We start from the raw sequence: 19,678 nt of genomic DNA on the forward strand, positions 1-19,678 counted from the left end.
GGAAGTAACAAAGAATCACAACTCTGATTGTACACTGTGGTCATGGTGGTCCTGTGCATAAATGATTGAAATGGGACTAATGAGTAGTTTTGCATGCTTGACATCTAATCTGGTCAGGAAAGAGTACTGTTGTGGACACTACTGAGGAGCGGTGCCATCTACCTCTTTCCTGCTCCTCATGATGTTCCCCCAGATGCTTACGTTTAAGCATTTACTTACCACTGTCACTTCTTGAGCTGTTGGCTAACCAAGTGGTCTAAAACCAGCACTTGAACAAAAACCCTTTAGCATGCTCTGCTCTGCCCCTTCTCTTTCCTCTTTCTCTGGTTCTATATCTCAATGTCTCTCTCCCATCTATTTCCCCCTTTCTCTATTCCTCTCTGTCACTCCTTCTCTCTCCCTCTCCTTATGTATTTCCTTTCTTCCCCTCTTCTTCCATACTTTTCATTATTTGCTTTATTTTGTCAGTGAGCCGGCAGAGTGCCATCTATACTCTGTAGCTGAAAAAATAAAATAAAAGACCTCTCTCTGTTGTCTTAGACAATAATTATGAATTACCAGTTAAGCCTAGACTCACAGCTGAGGAAGTTGTAGTTTAAAGCAGAGGTTTGGTGCAAAATCATTTCCTACCGCTTTATTTCGTCCCTCATTATGTTGCCCATTCATTAAAATGTTTTGCAGTTTTTACATAGTAATTAAAGGCTCTCTATTCAAGCCTTTGAAGATACATTGTGCAAATGTTACATTGTTATGAATGCAGAATGAGAGGCAGGGGGCAAGTCCTGTTGTCCACTTCTCGGCTAAAACAAATGGTCTTCTTTTTCATATCTTTAATCTTTAAAAAGATTAAATATATGCAGTCTATACAAGATACAAAAGAGATACTCTTAACCTATGTGCTCATTTTCACTATTATGGCATTAGAAATTGAGGTCTTTCTTATTCCATTTTGTTTCTGTCTCACTCCACACAATGTTTTCAGCAAACACTTTATAGAATGTGCTGTTTATTGTATTGTGAATCACGGCCAGCGACAATCTGCAACAGTTTTTATGAGGATTCATCCATTAGAAATCTTTTACTGCCATTATAGTTACACAAAATCACTTTTGTGGTTGAGTGGGATAGGAATAATGCAAGGAGTAGTCTTAATAAACTAGCTGCTGCTCCATATAAAACCACTTGTTCCCCTTTGTACCAGGGTACATGCCACTACTTCCTCTTGTACCAAGAATCATTGTGCTGTTTTCTTCTTTTACTTAGACATTTCAGATTTTTCTTTTTTTCTTCTTTTTTTCATCTCTTTTTTTTGGCCTGGCCTTGATTTAAAGAACAAAATGTCTCACTTAAAAAGCAAAAATATCTCTCTTCCCATCATCAGAGTCTACTATGTTTTTTTTGATGCAGCGTCCCTGTCACAAAAACCTTCTTGAAATTAGTGTGTGCGTTTCCTTTACAACTCATGTGCTCAGTATTCACACCCCAATCACTCAGACAGAGCCAAAGTGTCATAATCAGGGGTTAGCCCTCTCTGGAAGAGGGGCGGGAGGAGGAAGCGATGTATGTGGCATCTCTCCGCAGAACACAGGAGGAAGTAGAGCAGAGGTTGCTCGAAAGGCCATAAAAGACATAACATGCAAGATAAACTAACAGACCCATTAGATTTTCAAATTTTTCAAAGAAAAACCACAAGACAAACTGTGCTTTATTTCCAGTGCAAATTCATAGCCAAGATATACAAATACTCAGTCCCCAACACTCTCCTACCCCTTCTTCATTACTGCCTCCTTCATTTGTAAAGATCTGAAAGCCATCACATTCGTGTAAGCAATATGGGTGTAACTCCATATACTGTAGCTGTTGCCCAATGGTCTATGAATTTGATTTGGACTGGAAAACAAACCGTGATACAGAAGCACAGAAGGGCGGGCAGCATTGAAGGCTACTGCCAGAGGAGGGTCACTCTCCTACATTGGGTTCCTCTTCTCCTCCCACAGTCGTTCACACAAACCTAACACACACCATTTCCACACCCTTAACCACACCATGCCTAACACACACCATCCTAACACACACACAAACCTAACACCACCATCCTATCACAACTACACACACCAACCTAACACACATACCTAATTTCTTACACCCATGCCTGACACACACACATACTACACACCATCTTAACACACACCATGCCTAACACACCATCCTACCTACACACCATCAACACCCATCCTACACACACACCCTACTACCACCTTCTACACCATACTTACACACCTCCTCTACCTAACACACTCCTACCTAACACACCCCCTACCTCATCTTTTCCGTCCCTCCTATCTATTTTCTACACCCACCACCATACCTAACACACATCATACTTAACACACCCCATACCCTACACACACCGTGCCTACCATACCTGTGCATACCATGCTGCCCTCACACACCATCAACACACACCTTACTCTAGCATCACATCATCTTTCCACCTCCTAACCACACCATCCTACTTCTTCCCCTCCTACCACACACCATATAACACCCCTAACTCCCCACCTAACACACCATCCTACACACACCATGCCTACTACACATACCTAACACACACCATACCTAACCCACACCATAACCACACCCATCCCCATTCTACACACACCATGCCTAACACTCACCCTTCCTACACCCATACCCTAACGCACACCATACCTATACACACCATACCTACACTTTTACACCATACTTAACACACCCATCCACCACCCCTTACTTATACACACCATACCTACACATCCATACCTAACTTTCACACATCCTACACCCACCATGTAACTATCTAACCACACAATACTACTAACCACACTCACCATACCTAACACACACCATACCTAACCCACACCATGCCTAACACACACATGCCTAACACCCACCATTCCTAATCAGTATCCATAAAGTATCCATCTATCGAATACCTGGTTAATCACACAATATCATGTCTTTTAATTTCTATTCATACAAAAGTAAGGTTTTTTTTCATAAAGAACATTTTATTAAGAATATGTGTCACATTCCAATAACACAAGTTATCTACTAGGTAATTTAAAAAAATTATAATGTAGTGTCAAACTTGTGAATCTTAGTGAATAATTTAAATGGTCTAGAATTCTATTGAATATAATGAGAGGCTATTCACATTTAATTCAGTCAAATCGTTGTTGTGTTCTGTTCTTCTGCATGATTCAAGGCCCCTGCTATCAATGATTACTTGAGTGTGAATCTGTTTCACCATTTCTACAGCTCTGCAGTTCCTCTTTATGGCCAGCAGAGAGCACTCACACGTTAGAGAGCACCAGGAATGGAAGTAGTGAATGCCCAGGTTACTCCTCACACTGTTGCCCCCTGAGTGCTAGCTACATCCTACTATAATACTCTGCTGTTTTAAACCTCTAAACAGACCTAAACAATTTAGCTGTGGGTCATAGCTGGGAAGGGAGTAGGAGTTGATGGGGTGATGGGTCTCCCCTCTTTTTCCCTTTTCCTTTAGACTAACGCTGTGCTAAAAGTGCCTGTGCTATTAGCATTTCTTTGTGGGTGTTAGGAGCTTTAAAAGACAGGGTAAATTAAGGCGGCATTCTCTACCAGGCTGTGCCAACAGTATATGAAATACCAGGTAAGCATTATTTTCCCAGACAGAATCAACCCTGTATAGTTTTTCCATTATTAAAGCACATCATCAAATAAAATTCCAATGAACTCATTGAAAAACAAAACAACAATCCAAATTCACAATTATTATAGAGTGCAGTTTGAAAGGATAGGATATGATAAGTAAAGGATGAGTCATAAGCCTATGTCTCCTTTACATAGAGCAGGCAATAAGTATGTCTAGTTCAGGAGAATAAATTGTATTTTTGAAATGCAGAAGGATAGTAATTACATTTACATTTTGCAGACGCTCTTATCCAGAGTGCATACATTTTCATACTGGCCCCCCGTGAGAAACGAACCCACAACCCTGGCGTTGCAAGCGCCATGCTCTACCAACTGAGCTACAGGGTGCTTATTTGTGGTATTGTGGAATTCTTATATACGGGGCAGACATATGATGGGTTATATTAATATATATATTTTTTGTATCATTTGTGCCAATCAGTGGTGTAAAGTACTTAAGTAAAAACACTTAAAACTCTACGGGATCGGTGTCCCGTATACGGGATGGTTGAGCTAACGTTTGCTAATGTGATTAGCATGACTGCTGTAAGTAACAGCACCATTTTCAGGACATAGACATGTCTTACACGGGCAGAAAGCTTAAATTATGGTTAATCTAACTGCACTGTCCAATTTACAGTAGCTATTACAGTGAAAAAATACTATGCTATTGTTTGAGGAGAGTGCACAACAACAAAAAACGTATCACGGCAACTGGTTTGATACATTCACCTCTGAAGGTAAATAATGTACTTACATTCAGTAATCTTGCTCTGATTTGTCATCCTAAGGGGTCCCAGAGATAAAATGTAATAGTTTTGTTTGATAAAATCAAATGTTTATTCAAATGTAGGAACTGGGTTCTACGTTTGAACCCTTGCTGTCTCTGGCTCCACACCCACCCCGCCCAGCCATCTAGATGTGTGAAAGTTAGTGTATAAGCTAATGATCCCATCATGTATCACATTCCTGGGAGTGTGTAAACTTACATTTTGTATTACCATATCAGTTTTGTATGTTCCCTATAGTTATGTACTTGAAAATGTATCATTTGACAAATTCGGCACATTTGGGCAGACTTGATACAAAATAGTCCAGTATTGCAATGTTTCGCTGGATCGATCTGAAACTTTGCAGTCACACTGCTACCATCTAGTGGGCAAAATCTAAATTGCGCCTAAACTGCAATATTATATTGTGGCCTTTCTCTTGCATTTCAAAGATGATGGAACAAAAAAAATGATAGAAAACGCATGTTTTTTTGTTTGTATTATCTTTTACCAGATCTAATGTGTTATATTCTCCCACATTAATTTCACATTTCCACAAACTTCAAAGTGTTTCCTTTCAAATGGTACCAATAATATGCATATCCTTGCTTCAGGTCCTGAGCTACAGGACTGGTACAGTTTTGCCTTGAAGAATGGGCAAAAATCCCAGTGGCTAAATGTGCCAAGCTTATAGAGACATACCCCAAGAGACTTGCAGCTGTAATTGCTGCAAAAGGTGGCTCTACAAAGTATATACTTTGGGGGGTGAATAGTTATGCTGCGTCAAGTTTTCTGATTTTCTGTCTTATTTCTTGTTTGTTTCACAAGAAAAAATATTTTGCATCTTCAAAGTGGTAGGCATGTTGTGTAAATCAAATGATACAAACCCCCCAAAAATCATGTTGTAAGGCAAAAATTGGAAAAATGCCAAGGGGGGGGTGAATACTTTGCAAGCCACTGTATCAAGAGAACACGTGGTCATCCCTACTGTCTCTGGTCTGGCGGATTCACTAAACACAAATGCATATTTTGTAAATAATGTCTGAGTGTAAGAGTGTGCCCCTGGCTATCCATTTTTTTTAAAACAAGACAATTGTGCCGTCTGCTTTGCTAAATAATAGGAATTTTAAATGATTTATACTTTTACTTTTTGATATTTAAGTATTTTTGCAATTACATTTTACTTTTGATACTTAAGTATATTTAAAACGAAATACTTTTAGACTTTACTCAAGTAGTATTTTACTGGCTGACTTTCACTTTTACTTGAGTAACTTTCTATTAAGGTATCTATACTTTTACTCAAGTATGACAATTGGGTACTTTTTCCACCACTGGTGCCAATGTATCATACAACATTTCTCCATTCTGCAAGGCATATAACATAATGATAGACAATAATCAAATGTGAGAAAAAAGCATGAAGTTGTGATTGAAACGATGGCAGTCCTCCTGCTCACAAACCTTAGTGTGATGTAGATATAACATAAGGTAAACAGTAATATCGTAACAATCACAAAAACCAGGAAGGAGACTCTCCAAAAAGGAGGCATTTCAATGGTAGCTATAATTTGCATCATTTTCCACATTACGTTCTACCTGTCTACCAGAGTCTGCAAAACAGTGGCTGGCCCAGTCTGTCTTACATATTCAGATCATTGCCTCAATTAAGGCAAACTCAGTACAAGATGAACTGGCATAAATGTTTATGGAAATGGAATACTAGATTGAAGGTCAGCGGCGTCCTGGGCCCACTATGGTAATTTATTCCCCGGAAACATGATTTTATTACCGTCATTACAGTGGCGGGAGAAGAAGTAACATGTTGCTATAAATGGCTGGATATTAAAGAGGGAATGTGAATATATAAACATATTGACTATGTCTGTGTTTTCACTTCCTTGTGTTACCTAACTGTTGTAAATTCAGTGTTGTTCAAATATCGTAGCCTAGAATGCTATGCCGTAACAGCTGATGTTAAATTGTGTAAAATAAGTGCCTATATAAAATAAGAGGGACAGTGTTTGACAGGCTATGTTAGTGTAGCAGCAGGCTACATGAGAAGTAGCAGAACAGACATCCATGTCTCACTCTTTTCTGTTCCATCTTCATTTAATCTAAAGGATAGCCTTCTATACAGCACAACAGTAGCAGGGACAGAGACATTAACATATTTCACTACATTTTCTTCAAGTACCAATTTTTTGGAAAAGTACAGCCAATTTTTTAGAAACATTTGATTTGAAGCTCAACTTGCACTAAGACAACCTCATTTTTCTTATGAAAAACTATTTAGTCAGGACTAGCTACAAGGTTGCACTTCCCAAAATGATGATTTGACTATTGATCATGTGTGTGTGTGTAATTACAGTTTTGTCTGTCTGGTATTCCTTAAATTAAACACCCCTTCAATGAAAAGCAAAGAATGTTGCTGGAGTGTTTGATAATAGTGGAATTCTGGAAACAGGTTAATGAGACTTCATCTAATCTTTTAGATATTGAAATGTCCAGAATTGCTCCTACTTAAAGGGGACTTGAACATTACAAAAGAGACATATTTTAAAAGCGGCATGTTGGCTGCTAAGACAATCTTACAAGGTTGTTTTTTGCCTGTAATGAAGCCTAAAACATTTTGATATTAAAGATGTCCACTGCAAGATTACAATCAGCTTCGTCTGTCACTTTGACAAATTGGATCAGGGCTGTGAGTCTTATTTCATATAGCTGTAGCTAAGTTCTAACTTTAGAATTTGTTGAAGTTGACTTATATTTGTCTAAAGTCCCAATAGTTAAATAAATATAGGAATGTTCTTGCATAAAGCATATCTCCTTTAATCATATCTGAATCTGTACCTTTTGAACAAAAAAGGTGTAATCTAAAAGGCTTGCTCTCGGTTTCAGGAGGACATACTGTATGCAAGGTGCCCTTTCCAATGCAGACAGACAGGCTGATTATTTGTGATTGCGTCCTTGCTTCGCCCCCCATTTCCACTTTTTTTTTACCTTGGTTTCTTGACTGGTTCTGTTTTGATTTGCCTGCTCTGAGTGCCAAAGGTTTTCAGAGGTATACTCTCTTTTCTTGCCTTGAGGCATAGAGGTAGAAATCATCAAAATATCTGCCGGGAAGCTTATTGATATGTCAACATAATGGTTGCACTATAATGGTAATGCCGGCTACATAATTGAATCCATGTATTGGAAAGCAATCTTCTCACTGTTGGAAATGGGCTGGGAGTTTTTTTTGGGGGGTGTTTTTTTTTGGGTGGTGTGGCAAAAGCAGAAACGTATAGTTTGTAAGATGGAGTGGCTTTCAATAGGATCAGAGCCAACATAATTGTGTTCATATACTCAGTGTACAGCAGTCACATTTGGCTGGGCTTGGAGAGAAGGGGGTAATTGTGAGGATGGCAATCAAAGGGGTCATGCGTTTAAATTGAGGGACACATGGATGCAGATGTATGAACACCGTGTGTGTGTGTGTGTGTGTGTGTGTGTGTGTGTGTGTGTACGCGCGTGCAAACTGCCCTATTTTTGTTCCATCTCAAATAAAATATTTTCACCGTTGGACATAAAAGAATAAACAACAGGCCATATGGATATACGATAACCACGACAGATGATGGGGATATATTGTGGTGGTTGTGAATAGGCCCTGTGATTATGTAAATTGTAGAGGAGGCCTTTAAAAGTAGAACAGCCTACTGCATATGCATCAAGGCACATCAAAGCCCTTTCAGGGGTCACACATTTACATAGCGATATCACTGATGCTATGGGAACCCAGCAACCCTGTCTTTGGACCACTTCTGAATAAAGAGGGGGCTTGTGGAAGTCCTTCAACGTGATTAGAACAGGAGTCAAGGAAGTTCCCTTTGGTGTTCCTTCCCTTTAAAACAGGCTTAGGCTTGGAAGTCTGGCTCCTCAAGGTCTGGATAGGCATCCTTGTAACATGTGTGTTACATACACATTTTGGTAAGGGCACTGGTACAAGAAACTAGGCGTTTGATGGTGTGAGTTGTGCATTTGATTGATGGGACATGCATAGAGCTAGAATGGTCCTCCATCTCTGCTGCCTTTATTTATGGTGTTTGTGTGATTTCACTGACTGTGTGACAATAATATCCTTTTTTATCCTTGAATGCCATTTACTTATTATGTGCCTGACTTATTGGACACAACTGCCATACAGTTTTTAAATCGTAAGTGCTCTCGATGTCAAAGATCACCGTCACAATGACTATTGCTTTTTAACAGGGTTATTGACTGTTTTCTGTGTCTTTTCAGGAGAGAAAAGACAAACTGAAAACCTACTCTGCAGTGCAGTCTAAAGGTGAGTTGGGAATGCATCCACAGCCATCCTAAATAATGCTGTCTCTATCTCTGTGTTTCATCATGTGGTAAGCTAGTTGTTAGCAATATTATGAACCACTTGAGATGTTATGCTAATGACAGAATCATCCATCTATGCATGGATCACAAATGGGTGTGAAAAGGGCACATGGACAATTATTCAAGATCTTGCTCTCTGTAATAGCAATGCTGCATCTGTAATTAGTATACATTTCACAATGATAATATCAGTTCCTGTTTGTGTTTGAATACCCCCATCTCTGCTTTTATGAATGTCATGATTTAGTTTCATGCGACAAATGTTGGGTCTGTGTGATAAATTGTTTTGCTTTTTGGGGAGAATCAGACAGTAACTCCGAGATAGAAGCCGCCCCACAATACGAACAATGACAGCTCTGAGGATTCGTCCTCAGCCCTACAATACGAACAATGACAACTCTGAGGATTTTTATGACTGACTACCTGAGAAAAGGGATTCTTAACAGAAGCTGATGAGAACGCTTTAGAGAATGTCTCCATACTGTTTTATTTTTTCTTCCATTCATTACCCTTATCTGGCTAGATTATTTATACGTTGTAAAATTTATCAAACTGTATCATACAAAAATAATAATAATAAACTTGATGCCTCTTACTGTGGATAAAGTATGTGAAGCGTTTTAAAAAACACACTGATGTTAACCCTGCTTCAGTCTCTTTATCTGAACAACTCTTACAACTCATAATGACAGCTTGAAATAGATTAATCTGGTCTTTTAAAGCGATTTGTTTGCACTAGGCTGGAAATCATGTATTTTCAATGCCGCTAGCATCTCCAGTGGTCTGCATCTAGCATGCTTGAGTGTAGTGATGTGAGTCACCTGTGAAATGACAAAGAACAATGGCCACTCTGGATGTTACCAAACGACCTGTGGACCTGTTGAAGTGGCCCATCGCCCAGGACAAGATAATAATAATAATAAATCATTTATTACATCTCTATAGCACTTTTCATATAATCTCAAAGATGTATCGACATGTTTACAGACCCACAATATAAACAACGGATCACAATGTATGTTTTTTGGAACTGTTTAGTGAAGTTGTAGTTATGTACAAAGATGATATCAGACCTGTATTAGTTTTCCTTTTTCATTTCCCATGTGCCTTTTCATTTTCTATGACATTTCCAACTCCCTAATATCTTATTGCTGCAAGGAATGTTTTAGTACAATCATGTTTTCATGTTTTATTTTTGTATAATATGCTTTGTGATCAAAGTATTGCTCTAGTAGACATGCAGTACTCAGAAACATAATAATTAAATTTGATAAAATATGCAGTCTTTGTTGGTTGACTTTGTTAAACCCCTCAACCTGCCCTCCCTCCCATCTACCCTTTTCCTTTTCACCCTTTAAGTAACAGTATCTCTCAGTGACGGTAGCTGTGTTCGAGAGGAGCAAAACCGTAATGTGTCATGGGTAAATTGTGACTGACTGACTGATCTACAAATAATAATGATTCGTTATTTATAGTGCAATATTCTATGTAGATCAGTCAGTCGGCAGTTTCCTGCACTATCAGCTGCAATGTCAAACAAGCTCAATTAATATTCAATGAATATTTACTCCCACACAGAAACGCATACGAATCTCTCCCTCGCCCTACATTTGGCAAATCTGACGATTACTCTATCTTCCTGATTACAGTTTACAAGCAAAAACTCAAACAGGAAGTACCAGTGACGAATTCAAAACAGAAGTCTGATGAAGACGGATGATAAGCCGGATACAGGACTGTTTCACTAGCGCAGACTAGAATATGTTCCGGGATTCATCTGATGGCATTGAGGAGTTTACCACATCAGTCACCGGCTTCATTATTAAGTGCATCGACGACGTCGTCCCCACAGTGACCATAAATACATTTCCCAACCAGAAACCATGGATTATGGGTAACATCCGCACTGAGCTAAAGGCTAGAGCTGCCACTTTCAAGGAGCGGGACACTAATCCGGACTCTTATAAGAAATTCCCACTACGCCCTCCGACTAACCATCAAACAAACAGTGTCAATACAGGACTAAGATCGAATCCTAGTACACCGGCTCTGACGCTCGTCGGATGTGGCAGGGCTTGCAAACTATCACAGATTACAAAGGGAAACCCAGCCGCGAGCTGCCCAGTGACGCGAGCCTACCAGATGAGCTAAATGCCTTCTATGCTCGCTTCAATGTAAGCAACACTGAACCATGCATGAGAGCACCAGCTGTTCCGGACGACTGTGTGATCACGCTCTCCGTAGCCAATGGGAGGAAGACCTTTAAACAGGTTAACATTTCCACCTGGACAAGAGGAACACCTATGTGAGAATGCTGTTCATTGACTACAGCTCAGCGCTTAACACCATAGTGCCCTCCAAGTTCATCACAGGGTTCTTATGGTCATGAAAATCCTGGAAAAGTCATGGAATTTTAAAATGGTGTTTTCCAGGCCTGGAAAAGTTTTGGGAAAGTATTAAATGGTGTTTTCCAGGTTTGGAAAAGTTTTGGAAAATTATTAAATCCGAAAAGTTTTGGAAAAGTCATGGACATTTATTTCATAATTTCTGTTAATGAATTTATTTAACAAAAACCAACATATCAGCCAGGATCGGAATGACACTTTGCAGTCATCACCTGCATGTGTGCCTTTGCTCAAGGAGAGAGAGACAGTTGGACATTGCAGCAGAAGGTAGGCCTAGCCTATAAAATATGATAGAGAACAGACAAACTTGGGAGCCAATTCAAAACAAATCTTGTACCCTCTAGTTAACTCTTTAGCTATTATTACCATGTATTAATGTTTTCGTCATGTCCCAAAATACTTTCCACCAACACTAGCGGATAAGGCCATTGTCACGCTCGTCATAATGATTGGACCAAGGCTCAGCGTGATATGAGTACATACTTTAATAGGTACTTTGCAACAACAAAACAAAACGATACGTGAAGTCCTCGGTCAATAACACAAACCTACACGGAACAAGATCCCACAAAAACACAAGTGCACAACAGGCTGCCTAAGTATGGTTCCCAATTAGAGACAACAAGCAACAGCTGATTCTCGTTGCCTTTGATTGAGAACCACCCCGGCCAACATAGAAACACATAACCCAGAACAGAACATAGAAAACTAAACATAGACACTACACAAAGAAACTAACACCCTGGCTCAACATACAAGAGTCCCCAGAGCCAGGGCGTGACAGCCATACAAAGTTAATTAATTTAAACTATTATTTTTGATTAAATGAACGATTCACTTCACCTTTGTATTAGTTGGGATTTGGTTAAATTGCGGTGAATCGAATGATGTGAATCAAAATAATATTTTTTTATCACGAACATACATTTTAGGAAAATAGATTAGAGGTAGCCTTTCTTTTGGTTTATGTGGCTACAAACCTTGTTTTGTAAGATACTATCAGTTGATTTGGGCTTCCAATGTATGGGACATTGCAACTCAATAGATGCTAGTCAGCTTGCAAAGTAAACACTTCTACGGTAGTTAAGATAAATATAACTAAACTAGAAAAAGAACATTTCCTGAAGAAAATTTGTGGGCTTGCTTCAGCTGAACAAAAGATTTGTAGCCTTCCATAGCCATTTGATCTTTGATATATTGAATGAGTTAATTATTTAAAAAGGCATAAATCGTATTTAGTTGTAATGTTGCAATGTTTAACATCAAGGGTGGCCAACTATCCTCCAGGAGAGTTACTGGGTGTGCAGGCTTTCCAATCCCCCTCTAACAAACCACATTTTAGAAATTCAACCGGACCTTGATAAACTGTCTCTGATGTGTTTGAGCAAGGCTTGATAAAAAGCCTGCACACCCAGTAGCTCTCCAGACAGGGTTGACCACATGTGTTTTATACAGTTGCCTAACAGGTATTCTACTTTGTGGGGGGTTTAAGTGCCTTGCTCAACAACAGGAGATGGGACATGGGATCAGAGAGCAGCCTCCCAGTGTTGATACCACATTTACATTTACGTCATTTAGCAGACGCTCTTATCCAGAGCGACTTACAGGAGCAATTAGGGTTAAGTGCCTTGCTTAAGGGCACATCGACAGATTTTTCACCTAGTCGGCTCAGGGATTAGAACCAGCGACCTTTCGGTTACTGGCACAACGCTCTTACCCACTGAGCTACCTGCCGCCCCGCATTATGCTTACTATTTTATACGTACATAGAGACGGCGCCAATTGTTGGTCATGGAAATTTGATGAAAGTCATGAAATTGTCAAAATGTGTATGAACCCTGTCATCACAAAGCTAAGGACCCTGGGACTGAACAACTGGATCCTGGACATCCTGATGGGCCGCCCCCAGGTGGTGAGCATAGGCAACAACACATCCGCCACGCTGACTCTTAACACGGAGGCCACTCAGGGGTGCGTGTTTAGTCTCCTCCAGTACTCCCTGTTCACCCACGACTGCATGGCCAAGAAGACTTCAACACCATCATTAAGTTTGCCAACAAAATGGCGCTGGTAGGCCTGATCCCAGATGATGATAAGACAGCCTATAAGACGGAGGTCAGAGACCTGGCAGTGTGGTGCAAGAACAACAACCTCTCCCTCAACGTCAGCAAGACAAAGGAGCTGATCGTGGACTACATGAAACGGAGGGCCGAGCACGCCCCCATTCACCTCGACGGGGCTGTAGTGGAGCGGATGGAGAGCTTCAAGTTCCTCGGTGTCCAGATCACTAAGGATCTATCATGGTCCACACACACGAACACAGTCGCACAGAGGGCACGACAACGGCTCTTCCCCCTCAGGAGGCTGAAAAGATTTGGCATGAGTCCTTGTATCCTCAAAGTTCTACAGCTGCACCATTGAGAGCATCTTGACTGGCTGCATCACATCTTGGTATGGAAACAGCTTGGCTTCCGACCGCAAGGTGCTACAGATGGTAATGCGGACGGCCCAGTACATTACTGGGGCTGAGCTCCCTGCCATCCAGGACCTCTATACAGACGGTGTCAGAGGAAGGCCCTAAAAATGATCAGACTCCAGCCACCCAAGTTATAGACTGTTCTCTCTGCTACCGCACGGCTAGCGGTACTGATACACCAAGTCTGGAATCAACAGGGCTCTGAACAGCTTTTAACATCAAGCCATAAGACTGCTAAATAGTTAGTCCAGGTAGCTATTTGGTTAACTATTTAACTATCCGAATTTACCCTTTTTCCACTAACTTTCTTTCACATACGCTGCTGCTATGGTTTATTATCTGTCACTATATTCCTAGTTATATGTATATACAGTTGAAGTCAGAAGTTTACATACGCTCAGGTTGGAGTCATTAAAACTTGTTTTTCAACCACTCCACAAATTTCTTGTTAACAAACGATAGTTTTGGCAAGTCGGTTAGGACATCTACAGTGGGGAAAAAAAGTATTTAGTCAGCCATCAATTGTGCATGTTCTCCCACTTAAAAAGATGAGAGAGGCCTGTAATTTTCATCATAGGTACACGTCAACTATGACAGACAAATTGAGAAAAAAAAGTCCAGAAAATCACATTGTAGGATTTTTAATGAATTTATTTGCAAATTATGATGGAAAATAAGTATTTGGTCACCTACAAACAAGCAAGATTTCTGGCTCTCACAGACCTGTAACTTCTTCTTTAAGAGGCTCCTCTGTCCTCCACTCGTTACCTGTATTAATGGCACCTGTTTGAACTTGTTATCAGTATAAAAGACACCTGTCCACAACCTCAAACAGTCACACTCCAAACTCCACTATGGCCAAGACCAAAGAGCTGTCAAAGGACACCAGAAACAAAATTGTAGACCTGCACCAGGCTGTGAAGACTGAATCTGCAATAGGTAAGCAGCTTGGTTTGAAGAAATCAACTGTGGGAGCAATTATTAGGAAATGGAAGACATACAAGACCACTGATAATCTCCCCTCGATCTGGGGCTCCATGCAAGATCTCACCCCGTGGGGTCAAAATGATCACAAGAACGGTGAGCAAAAATCCCAGAACCACACGGGGGGACCTAGTGAATGACCTGCAGAGAGCTGGGACCAAAGTAACAAAGCCTACCATCAGTAACACACTACGCCGCCAGGGACTCAAATCCTGCAGTGCAAGACGTGTCCCCCTGCTTAAGCCAGTACATGTCCAGGCCCGTCTGAAGTTTGCTAGAGTGCATTTGGATGATCCAGAAGAGGATTGGGAGAATGTCATATGGTCAGATGAAACCAAAATAGAACTTTTTGGTAAAAACTCAACTCGTCGTGTTTGGAGGACAAAGAATGCTGAGTTGCATCCAAAGAACACCATACCTACTGTGAAGCATGGGGGTGGAAACAACATGCTTTGGGGCTGTTTTTCTGCAAAGGGACCAGGACGACTGATCCGTGTAAAGGAAAGAATTAATGGGGCCATGTATCGTAAGATTTTGAGTGAAAACCTCCTTCCATCAGCAAGGGCATTGAAGATGAAACGTGGCTGGGTCTTTCAGCATGACAATGATCCCAAACACACCGCCCAGGCAACGAAGGAGTGGCTTCGTAAGAAACATTTCATGGTCCTGGAGTGGCCTAGCCAGTCTCCAGATCTCAACCCCATAGAAAATCTTTGGAGGGAGTTGAAAGTCCGTGTTGCCCAGCGACAGCCCCAAAACATCATTGCTCTAGAGGAGATCTGCATGGAGGAATGGGCCAAAATACCAGCAACAGTGTGTGAAAACCTTGTGAAGACTTACAGAAAACGTTTGACCTGTGTCATTGCCAACAAAGGGTATATAACAAAGTATTGAGAAACTTTTGCTATTGACCAAATACTTATTTTCCACCATAATTTGCAAATAAATTCATTAAAAATCCTACAATGTGATTTTCTGGAAATTTTTTTCTCATTTTGTCTGTCATAGTTGACGTGTACCTATGATGAAAATGACAGGCCTCTCTCATCTTTTTAAGTGGGAGAACTTGCACAATTGGTGGCTGACTAAATACTTTTTTTTCCCCACTGTACTTTGTGAATGACACAAGTAATTTTTCCAACAATTGTTTACAGACAGATTATTTCACTTATAATTCACTGTATCACAATTCCAGTGGGTCAGAAGTTTACATACACTAAGTTGACTGTGCCTTTAAACAGCTTGGAAGATTTCAGCTTCTGATAGGCTAATAGGCTCATTTGAGTCAATTGGAGGTGTACCTGTGGATGTATTTCAAGGCCTACCTTCAAACTCAGTGCCTCTTTGCTTGACATCATGGGAAAATCAAAAGAAATCAGCCAAGACCTCAGAAAAAATATTGTAGACCTCCACAAGTCTGGTTCATCCTTGGGAGCAATTTCCAAATGCCTGAAGGTACCACATCCATCTGTACAAACAATAGTACACAAGTATAAACACCATGGGACCACGCAGCCATCATACCGCTCAGGAAGGAGACGCGTTCTGTCTCCTAGAGATGAACGTACTTTGGTGCGAAAAGTGCAAATCAATCCCAGAACAACAGCAAAGGACCTTGTGAAGATGCTGGAGGAAACAGGTACAAAAGTATCTATATCCACAGTAAAACGAGTCCTATATTGACATAACCTGAAAGGCCACTCAGCAAGGAAGAAGCCACTGCTCCAAAACCACCATAGAAAGCCAGACTACGGTTTACAACTGCACATGGGGAAAAATATCGTACTTTTTGGAGAAATGTCCTCTGGTCTGATGAAACAAAAATAGAACTGTTTGGCCATAATGACCATCGTTATGTTTGGAGGAAAAGGGGGGGCTGCTTGCAAGCCAAAGAACACCATCCCAACCGTGAAGCACGGGGGTGGCAGCATCATGCTGTGGGGGTGCTTTGCTGCAGGTGGGACTGGTGCTCTTCACAAAATAGATGGCATCATGAGGAAGGAAAATTATGTGGATATATTGAAGCAACATCTCAAGACATCAGTCAGGAAGTTAAAGCTTGGTCACAAATGGGTCTTCCAAATGGACAATGACCCCAAGCATACTTCCAAAGTTGTAGCAAAATGGCTTAAGGACAACAAAGTCAAGGTATTGGAGTGGCCATCACAAAGCCCTGACCCCAATCCTATAGAACATTTGTGGGCAGAACTGAAAAAGCGAGTGCGAGGAAGGAGGCCTACAAATCTGACTCAGTTACACCAGCTCTGTCAGCCTTCCACAAGCTTCCAACTTATTGTGGGAAGCTTGTGGAAGGCTACCCGAAACGTTTGACCCAAGTTAAACAATTTAAAGGCAATGCTACAAAATACTAATTGAGTGTATGTCAACTTCTGACCCACTGGGAATGTGATGAAATAAATAAAAGCTGAAATAAATCATTCTCTCTACTATTATTCTGACATTTCACATTCTTAAAATAAAGTGGTGATCCTAACTGACCTAAGACAGGGAATTTTTACTAGGATTAGTTGTGAAAAACTGAGTTTAAATGTATTTGGCTAAGGTGTATGTAAACTTCCGACTTCAATTGTACCTCAATTACCTAATAATCTTGGTACTGTTACCCTGGGTATATAGACAAGTTATTGTTACTCATTGTGTATTTATTATTACTTTTATTATTACGTGTTTTAATTTTCTATTATTTATCTATTTTCTTCTCTCTGCATTGTTGGGAAGGGCCCGTAAGTACGCATTTCACTGTTTGTCTACACCTGTTGTCTACGAAGCATGTGACAAATAAAATTTGATTTGATTTGAAAATTCATTACACTATTTAACATGCCTTGGAAGTCACCTGATCATTGAGGCATCTTCACAGACTGGCTCTCAACCCGTTCTCCAGTTCTATAAATATCCTGTTACTCCTGTCTTGTGGGAGGTCGTCTTTCTGAATCGTACATGAAAGTTAATCTGTATCATGTCTGTAGAATATTGAACATTTGCAAAGCCTTGTTATGTTGTAATATTGTAAAAGCGCAAGGCATTTAGTACATCAGTAGGATTCCATTAGTCAGCTTTTAGGTGACTTTATATGCCTGAACCTTCTAAAGCAGGACTCCACACTCATTACCAGTAATGGCTTCAGCCAGCCCTGGCCTCACACAGAAAGGGAATGTGGCGGAATAATTTGGAGTTTGCTAAAAGGCTCCCTAACATAATATCCATGTTAAGGAGCAGGTCAACAGATACGGCAGATATCTCTGTGAGAGTGGAGGTATATTGTACTAATATGTAACAACACAATAAACATTTCTAAAGATAACTTTTCCTGATTTACTCTTCAGTGAGAGGCAGTGCCTGTATGCCATGTTTAACTCTTAGCTTTTAACACTGTGGTAGCAGGCTGTGAATCATGACATGTCGGGAGATTCTGTGATTCAAGATTCAATTATCTCTTACAGTGCATTCGGAAAGTATTCAGAGCCCTTGACTTTTTCCACCTTTTGCTACTTTACAGCCTTATTCTTAAATTGATTAAATTACTTTTTTCCCCTCATCAATCTACACACAATATCCATTAAGTTAAAGCAAAAACAGGTTTTTAGACATTTTTGCACATTTATTAAATATGAAACACTGAAATATCACATTTACATAAGTGTTCAGACCCTTTACCCAGTACTTTGTTGAAGCACCTTTGGCAGCGATTACAGCCTCGAGTCTTCTTGGGTATGACGCTACAAGCTTGGCACACCTGTATTTGGGGAGTTTCTCCCATTCTTCTCTGCAGAGATGGTTGTCCTTCTGGAAGGTTCTTCCATCTACACAGAGGAACTCTGGAGCTCTGTCAGAGTGGCCATCGGGTTCTTGGTCACCTCCCTGACCAAGGACCTTCCCGCCGATGTTTTGGTACCCTTCCCCAGATCTTTGCCTCGACACAATCCTATCTCGGAGCTCTACGGACAATTTCTTAGACCTCATGGCTTGGTTTTTGCTCTGACATGCAAAGTCAACTGTGGGACCTTATATAGACAGGTGTGTGCCTTTCCAAACCATGTCCAATCAATTGAATTTACCACAGGTGGACTCCAATCAAGTTGTAGAAACATCTCAAGGATAATCAATGGAAACAGGATGCACCTGAGCTCAATTTCGAGTCTCATAGCAAAGGGTCTGAATACCTATGTAAATAAGGAATTTCTGTTTTTTATTTTTAATACATTTGCAAAATATTCTAAAACCTGTTTTCACTTTGTCATTATGGGGTATTGTGTGTAGATTGCTGAGGATTTTTTTATTTATTTAATCCATTTTAGAATAAGGCTGTAACATAACAAAATGTGGAAAAAGTCAAGGGGTCTGAATACTTTCCGAATGCACTGTACTTAATGGATAATACAGAAAGTATTAGAGCATCAGCTCTTTGAACATATAGTATGAGATCTGTTGTTGAAGCATGAAACATGGGCTACTTGCTATATCGGTCATTTTACATACAATCATCACTCCCAATTACAAAGCTGAGTCTCCGTTGGATGGGATGTGAATACATGCCATAGAACATGTGTGGTTCGTATTACAATGGATATGTCTACCATTTTATTTATTTTTGATCTAATATCTTCAGCCCTCTGATGTTTGTGTGGCCATGCAGAATGCACTCAATATGACAAACCATTTAACCAGCACTTACGCACTTTCAATAGAGTGTGTGTTCCCATAACAATGGCAATCCAATGATCAAGTATGTGGTAGTACAGTGCTATGAAAAAGTATTTGTCCCCATTCTAATTTTCTCTACTTTTGCATATTTGTGATACTGAATGTTATCAGATCTTCAACCAAAACCTAATATTAGATAAAGGGAACATAAGTGAACAAATAACACAACAATTACATATTTATTTCATTTATTTCATAAACAAAGTTATGCAACA

The 19,678-nt window shown here is 40.2% G+C and overlaps 1 long non-coding RNA gene across 1 annotated transcript; it reads left to right on the forward strand.

Annotated features, from left to right (window-relative positions):
• The first annotated feature begins 8,701 nt into the window (after positions 1-8,701).
• Positions 8,702-10,151, forward strand: LOC123481871. The gene is made up of 2 exons (XR_006657408.1): positions 8,702-8,814; positions 9,181-10,151. It is a non-coding gene; the product is annotated as an uncharacterized LOC123481871 (long non-coding RNA).
• Positions 10,152-19,678: the final 9,527 nt, after the last annotated feature.

Source organism: Coregonus clupeaformis, chromosome 25 (assembly GCF_020615455.1).
Source record: "Coregonus clupeaformis isolate EN_2021a chromosome 25, ASM2061545v1, whole genome shotgun sequence".
Taxonomy (NCBI): domain Eukaryota; kingdom Metazoa; phylum Chordata; class Actinopteri; order Salmoniformes; family Salmonidae; genus Coregonus; species Coregonus clupeaformis.